General features: G+C 37.7%; 1 pseudogene; it reads right to left on the reverse strand.

Moving 5' to 3' along the window:
- Window positions 1–1,782: 1,782 nt before the first annotated feature.
- On the reverse strand, window positions 1,783–4,133 carry LOC122910215 (annotated as a pseudogene).
- Between the last annotated feature and the right edge of the window lie 2,826 nt (window positions 4,134–6,959).

Here is a 6,959-nt window from a genome sequence, read left to right on the forward strand (position 1 = left end):
AATCTTCGACAAAACAGGAAAAAATACACAGTGGAAAAAAGACAGTCTCTTCAATAAATGGTGCTGGAAAACTGGACAGCTATAGGTAGAAGAATGAAACTCGACCATTCTCTTACACCGTAACACAAAGATCAACTCAAAATGGATAAAAGACCTCAACGTGAGACAGGAATCCATCATAATCTTAGAGGAGAACATAGGCAGTAATCTCTTATGACAACATTTTTAAAAGGGAAGAATTTAAGTTTAGGGCAATAGAAGGAGTAACATTGGTAGGTAGCACTGGAAATTTTCAAATGGAAATCATCCAATTAAATAATATAAAATCTGCCACCAAATTCTTCACTCCAGTTAAAACAAACAAATAAACAAACAAAAAACCACCTCTAAACATGGATACCAAATATCCCACATTTGAGTAGATGAGCAGATGAACATCAGTGAAGACATGTTTTCAGCAATAAAATATGGTGTGATAGAAAATTTTACTGCTTCGTATTTCGGGATTTCTCTGATACTGAGCCACATTTAGTCACTTCATTTATGCAAATTTGTCTTTCTGTAGATTACCCTTGAAGGGTGTTTTTGTTTGTTTGTTTTTGTTTAAGATTTTATTTATTTATTTATTTATTTGACACACAGAGAGAGAGAGAGAGCACAAGATGGGGAATAGCAGGCAGAAAGAGAGGGAGAAACAGGCTCCCCACAGAACAGGGGGAGTCTGATGTGGGACTCAATCCCAGGACCCCAGAATCATGACTGAGCCACCAGGTGCCACTTGAAGGGTGTTTGAATAAGCATTTTTTGTCTTATTATTCTGTGCATGAGATACTGTGTATGATGAGCTGATAAGAGAACAAGGTCCTCTTGAGAATCATTAAGCCCCATGACTAGCTATAAAACAAAGTAGTAAGTTAAAGTCTATATTATCAGGAAAACCATTTATGGTAATATAGTAGAAAGAAATGGCAGACAGAGTGAAAAACTGTGATCTCAGAATTTCCTCTACAATAATATTATAAAAATGGCCTCAGTTGCCAAATGTAGTCTATTTCATCAAACTATGACAGTTCATCACCCTATGAGGCATGTATGAATCCCTAAATTGTTTCTGATTCAAGGTTGAACTAACTTCAGAAATTAAGAAAACTGTCTTTTTTCCACTGTATATTTTTTCCTGTTTTGTCGAAGATTAATTGACCATAGAGTTGAGGGTCCATATCAGGGCTCTCTACTCTGTTCCACTGGTCTATGTGTCTGTTTTTATGCCAGTACCATGCTGTCTTGGTGATCACAGCTTTGTAATAAAGCTTGAAATCAGGTAAGGTGATGCCGCCAGCTTATTTTTGTTTTTCAACGTTTCCTTAGCGATTCGGGGTCTCTTCTGATTCCATACAAATTTTTGGATTATTTGCTCCAGCTCTTTGAAGAATGCCAGTGGAATTTTGATCGGAATGGCATTAAAAGTATAGATTGCTCTAGGCAGTATAGACATTTTAACGATGTTTATTCTTCCGATCCAAGAGCATGGAAAAAAAAAAAAGAAATTAAGAAAACAATAGGAAAAATTGTTGGCTATCAGAAGGAGCAGAAAGTTTAATAAAGCAGTTGAACTTCAGAAAAATTTGAAACTCTAGGATATAAATAGAGGGATTAAGTTCATCTTTCAGGATCTGATTAAAGAATCACAATTTCTGGCTGTTAAGCATTAAGGCTGAAATCACAGGTATTTCTTTAAAAATGGCCCTTTAATGACTTCACCCTGAAAAGTACATTTAGAGCCTATTTTATGTCTTTGTTCCTTAGGCTGTAAATGAAGGGGTTCAGTGCGAGTGACCACTGTGTACATCACTGAGGCCACTGCACTTGTACAGGGGCCTTGGGTCTGGGTAGCAGCAGAGCTAAGGTACACTCCCAGGCTCAAACAATAAAATAAAGAGACAACTGAGAGGTGAGATGCAAAGGTAGAAAATGCTTTGTACTTTCCTTTTGCTGTTGAGATCTAATATATGGAGGAAACTATCTTAAAGTAAGAATAAAGAATCCCAGAAAGAGGACCACCACCCAGCAGGATAGCTGCAAAATAAATCACCATGTTATTCAGAAAGGAATCAGAACAGACAAGTTATATCATCTAATTGAGTTCACAGAAGAAATGGGGAATTTCCAAGACTGTGCAGAAAGACAGCCACAACACAATTAAGTTTTCTTTTTTTTTTTAAAGATTTTATTTATTTATTTGTCAGAGACAGAGGGAGAGAGAGCGAGTGAGCACAGGCAGACAGAGAGGCAGGCAGAGGCAGAGGGAGAAGCAGGATCCCTGCCGAGCAAGAAGCCCGATGTGGGACTCGATCCCAGAACCCTGGGATCATGACCTGAGCTGAAGGCAGCGGCTTAACCCACTGAGCCACTCAGGCGTCCCCACAATTAAGTTTTCTAACAAGGAATGAAGGATGCTTATGATCCAGGATACCAGGCAGCAGTCCACAGAGCTGGGGGTTCATGATGACCATGTAGTGCAAGGGGTGACGGATGTCATGAAATGGTCATAGGCCATCAAAGTCAGGAGGAAGTTGTTCAAACCTACAAAAGATATGAAAACATTCATCTGCATGATGCAGCCTTCATAAGTTATGACTTGGCTCTGACTCTGGATGTTCCACAGCATCTTGAGGGTGGAGGTGGAGGTGAAACAGATGCCTACAAAGGACAAGTTGACAAGGAAGAAGTACATGGGTTTGTGGAGGTGGGAGTCAGAGCTGATAGCTAGGATGACAAGCTGGTTCCCAAGTTTGGTGACCAGGTACATGGAGAGGAAAAGCTGAAGAGGAAGGGCTGCAAATCTGGTTCCTCTGAAGGTCCCAGAAGAAGAAATTCTGAAATTTGTGTATCGTTCTCTAGTTCCATGTCATTGATGTAACCAGAAAAATAGACAAAGAACATGACACAATCATGCATTATTAACCTGGCAGGTGAATTACTGTTTATTTTCCACACTCAAGAAATTACTGTTTATATTTAGGTATGGAACATGATAAAAAGACTAAAATTAGGAACAGAAGGAAACTATATCAACATAAAGCCATTTATGAAAACCCACAACAAAGATGATACTCGATGGGAATACAGTGAACATTTTTCTTCTTTGATCAGGAACAAGACAAGGATGCTCAGTTTCAAAAGTTCAAATCAACATAAAACTGAAAGTTCTACCCAGAGCAATTAAGGAAAAAGAAATAAAAGGCATCCAAAATGGAAAGGAATAAATAAACTTGTGTGTGCAGACAGTATGATCTTATAAGTAGAGAATCCTAAAGTTGCCACAAAAACACTAATAGAACTAATAAACTAATTAGCCAAGTCACTGGATACAAAGCCAACCCTCAAAAAGTCAGTTGCATTTCTACATATGAACAGTGAACATCTGAAAAGGAAATAAAATAATTGCATTTACATGACATCCAAAAGATTGAGACTATCACCTCACACCAGTCAGAATTGCTAATACAAAAGATAAGTAGTAACAAGTGTTGGTAAAGATGTGGAGAAGAGGGAACACTCGTGCACTGTTGGTGGGAATGCAAACAGGTTCAGCTACTGTGGAAAAATGTATGGAGATTCCTCAAAAAATTAAAAGTCAAACCACCTCCTGGTCAAGCAATGCTGCTTCCCAAAGAAGACAAAAACACTAATTTGAAAATATATATACACCCAATGTTTATTGCAGCATTGTTTACAATAACTAAGATATGGAAGCAGGCAAGGGTCGAGTGACAGATGAATGGATAAAGATGATTGGTTTGCAGGTATACATACAGCAGAATACAGCCATATAAAAGAATGAGATCTTGCTTTTAGAAACCACATGGATGGATCCAGAGGTATACTACGTGAAATAAATCAGACAAAGACAAATACCATATGATCTCGTTTATATGTGTAATCTAAAAAACAGAGCAAATGAACAGACAAATACAAAGAAAAAAAATGGTACTTACCAGAGTGTAGGCACTGAGGGAGTAGATATTTGGTATTAAGAGGTACAAATGAGATCTTGCCATTTGCAACAACATGGATGAATCTAGAGGATATAATCCTAAGTACTGTAAGATGCTTAGATTTGGAGCATGCATGGTCTCTAGTGACACATTCCCTATCTAATAGTCTAAAGTGTTTAGACATTGCTCAATGTCCCTGGGAGGATAAAATTGCTCCCAATGGAGAATCAGCATTTTAACTCAACCTCAAAATATTTTTATATAATTGATATAATAGCAATTTAATGAGAAAGAATATGAAAAATCCTCAAAAGTGTGATTGACCCAGCCATACCCTGAAATATTATGCAATCACTGAAATAATGAATTATCATTATACTGGTTGATGCATACAAAACTGTAAGGTACTACAGAGAGAAAAAGCTCCCAAAAACAAAAACAAAAACAAAAAAACTTTGTACCAGAGTTTAAGACTATTTACAATGAGCATAAGATTATACACAAGAACTTGTATAAAAGTGGGAGTTGGGGGAAATTGAAAGGGGAGGTGAATCATGAGAGACTATGGACTCTGAAAAACAATCTGAGTGGTTTGAAGTGGCAGGGGGGTAGGAGGTTGGGGGAACCAGGTGGTGGGTATTAGAGAGGGCACGGCTTGCACGGAACACTGGGTGTGGTGCAAAAATAATGAATACTGTTATGCTGAAAATAAATAAGAAATAATTTTTAAAAAATCTTAAAACTCAAGAGGATAATAACCAATAAATAAATAAATAAATAACAGGGCACCTGGGTGGCTCAGTGGGTTAAGCCTCTGCCTTTGGCTCAGGTCATGATCTCAGGGTCCTGTAATCGAGTCCCACATCAGGCTCTCTGCTCAGCAGGGAGCCTGCTTCCTCCTCTTTCTCTTTCTCTCTCTCTGCTTGCCTCTCAGCCTACTTGTGATCTCTCTCTGTAAAATGAATAAATAAAATCTTTAAAAAAAGTGTATGAACATTTGTGTGTGTATAAGTTTTAAAAAGAAACTAACTGCTTATGGAACAAAGAATAGCAGTAGGAATGAGAATAGATTAGGTATGGAGCTATCTCAAATAACAGTCTGAAACACAAAGACAATCTAAAATTAACTTTATAAGGGGGCACCAAATAGTATTAATATAATGACATCAACACGGGTCACTAACTCAACAATTAAAGTGCTAAAGACTTGAAAACGATGGGGGGTGGCTGTCTCAATGGTACAGCATGTGGCTTTTGATTTTGAGGTTATGAATTTGAGTCCCATATAGGGGTAGAGATTACTTTTTTTTTCAATTTATTTATTTTCAGAAAAAAAGTATTCATTGTTTTTTCACCACACACAGTGTTCCATGCAATCCATGCCCTCCATAATACCCACCACCTGGTACCCCAACCTCCCACCCCCCGCCACTTCAAACCCCTCAGATTGTTTTTCAGAGTCCATAGTCTCTCGTGGTTCACCTCCCCTTCCAATTTACCCCAACTCCCTTCTCCTCTCTAACACCCCTTGTCCTCCATGCTATTTGTTATGCTCCACAAATAAGTGAACCATATGATAATTGACTCTCTCTGCTTGACTTATTACTTTTTAAAAATTTAGAAAAAAAAGAATATAACAAAAAGTCTTTTAAAAAGTGGGGAGGATATGGTCCATTTATACAATGGAATATTACACAGCCATCAGAAAGGATGCATACCCAACATTTATATCATCATGGACGGGACTGGAGGAGATTATGCTGAGTGAAATAAGTCAAGCAGAGAGAGTCAATTATCACATGGTTTCACTTACTTGTGGAGCATAAGAATAAAATGGAGGACATTAGGAGAAGGAAAGGAAAAGTGAATTGGAGGAAATCAGAGGGGGTGATGAAGAATGAGGGACTGTGGACTCCAGGAAACAAACTGAGGGTTTTAGAGGGGAGAGGGGTGGGAGGGTGGGTGAGCTTGGTGATGTGTATTAAGGAGGGCATGTATTGCATGGAGCACTGGGTGTGGTGCATAAACAATGAATCTTGGAACACTGAAAAATAAAATGAAATAAAATTAAGTAAAAATTTTTTAAAAAGTGGGGATGAAGCATTATTTAACATTATAATTTCATCTTATATAAAGATGTATTAATTCATATTTGTTTAGGAAGAAAAGGTGAGCATTAGTCAAATGATAAAGAATACCTTTCAAATGAGGGCTGCAAATGATGTGACTTTGAGTGAAATAAGTCAAGCAGAGAGAGTCAATTATCATATGGTTTCACTTATTTGTGGAGCATAACAAATAGCATGGAGGACAGGGGGTGTTAGAGAGGAGAACGGAGTTGGGAGAAATTGGAAGGGGAGGTGAACCAGGAGAGACTATGAACTCTGAAAAACAATCTGAGGGGTTTGAAGTGGTGGGGGGGTGGGAGGTTGGGGTACCGGGTGGTGGGTATTATGGAGGGCACAGATTGCATGGAGCACTGTGTGTGGTGAAAAAATAATGAATACTGTTTTTCTGAAAATAAATAAATTAATTTATAAAAAAAGAGAAATAGATCTAATCACAAAAGGCTGAAAGAATAGGAAATAACAGAAATGTGAACACATGTTGGAAATATGTATAAAATGTGATTTAATACTTCAAATGATGCTGAAGAACTTTCTACACTTAAACAAGCAAGAGGGGGGAGGAAATTATGACCTAATGATAGGTTTGAGCAAAGTATATTAACTTTCCTACTATCCTCTAATATATCTACACATACATAAAGGATCTAAAGATCAAATGGCAAAGTTGGTGGGAAAACTCCAATTCTTATGTTTGAAAAAATGCAATCAAAAACAGGAATATAAACACTCCAACCCCACCAAAGAAAAGCAGAGAACTGTCACAGACAATTTGCAATAGAGAAAGTAAACATCTAAGAAACCCACAAATATAGTCATTCTCACCAGTAAGGAA

This window comes from Neovison vison, chromosome 6 (genome assembly GCF_020171115.1).
Source record: "Neovison vison isolate M4711 chromosome 6, ASM_NN_V1, whole genome shotgun sequence".
NCBI lineage: Eukaryota > Metazoa > Chordata > Mammalia > Carnivora > Mustelidae > Neogale > Neogale vison.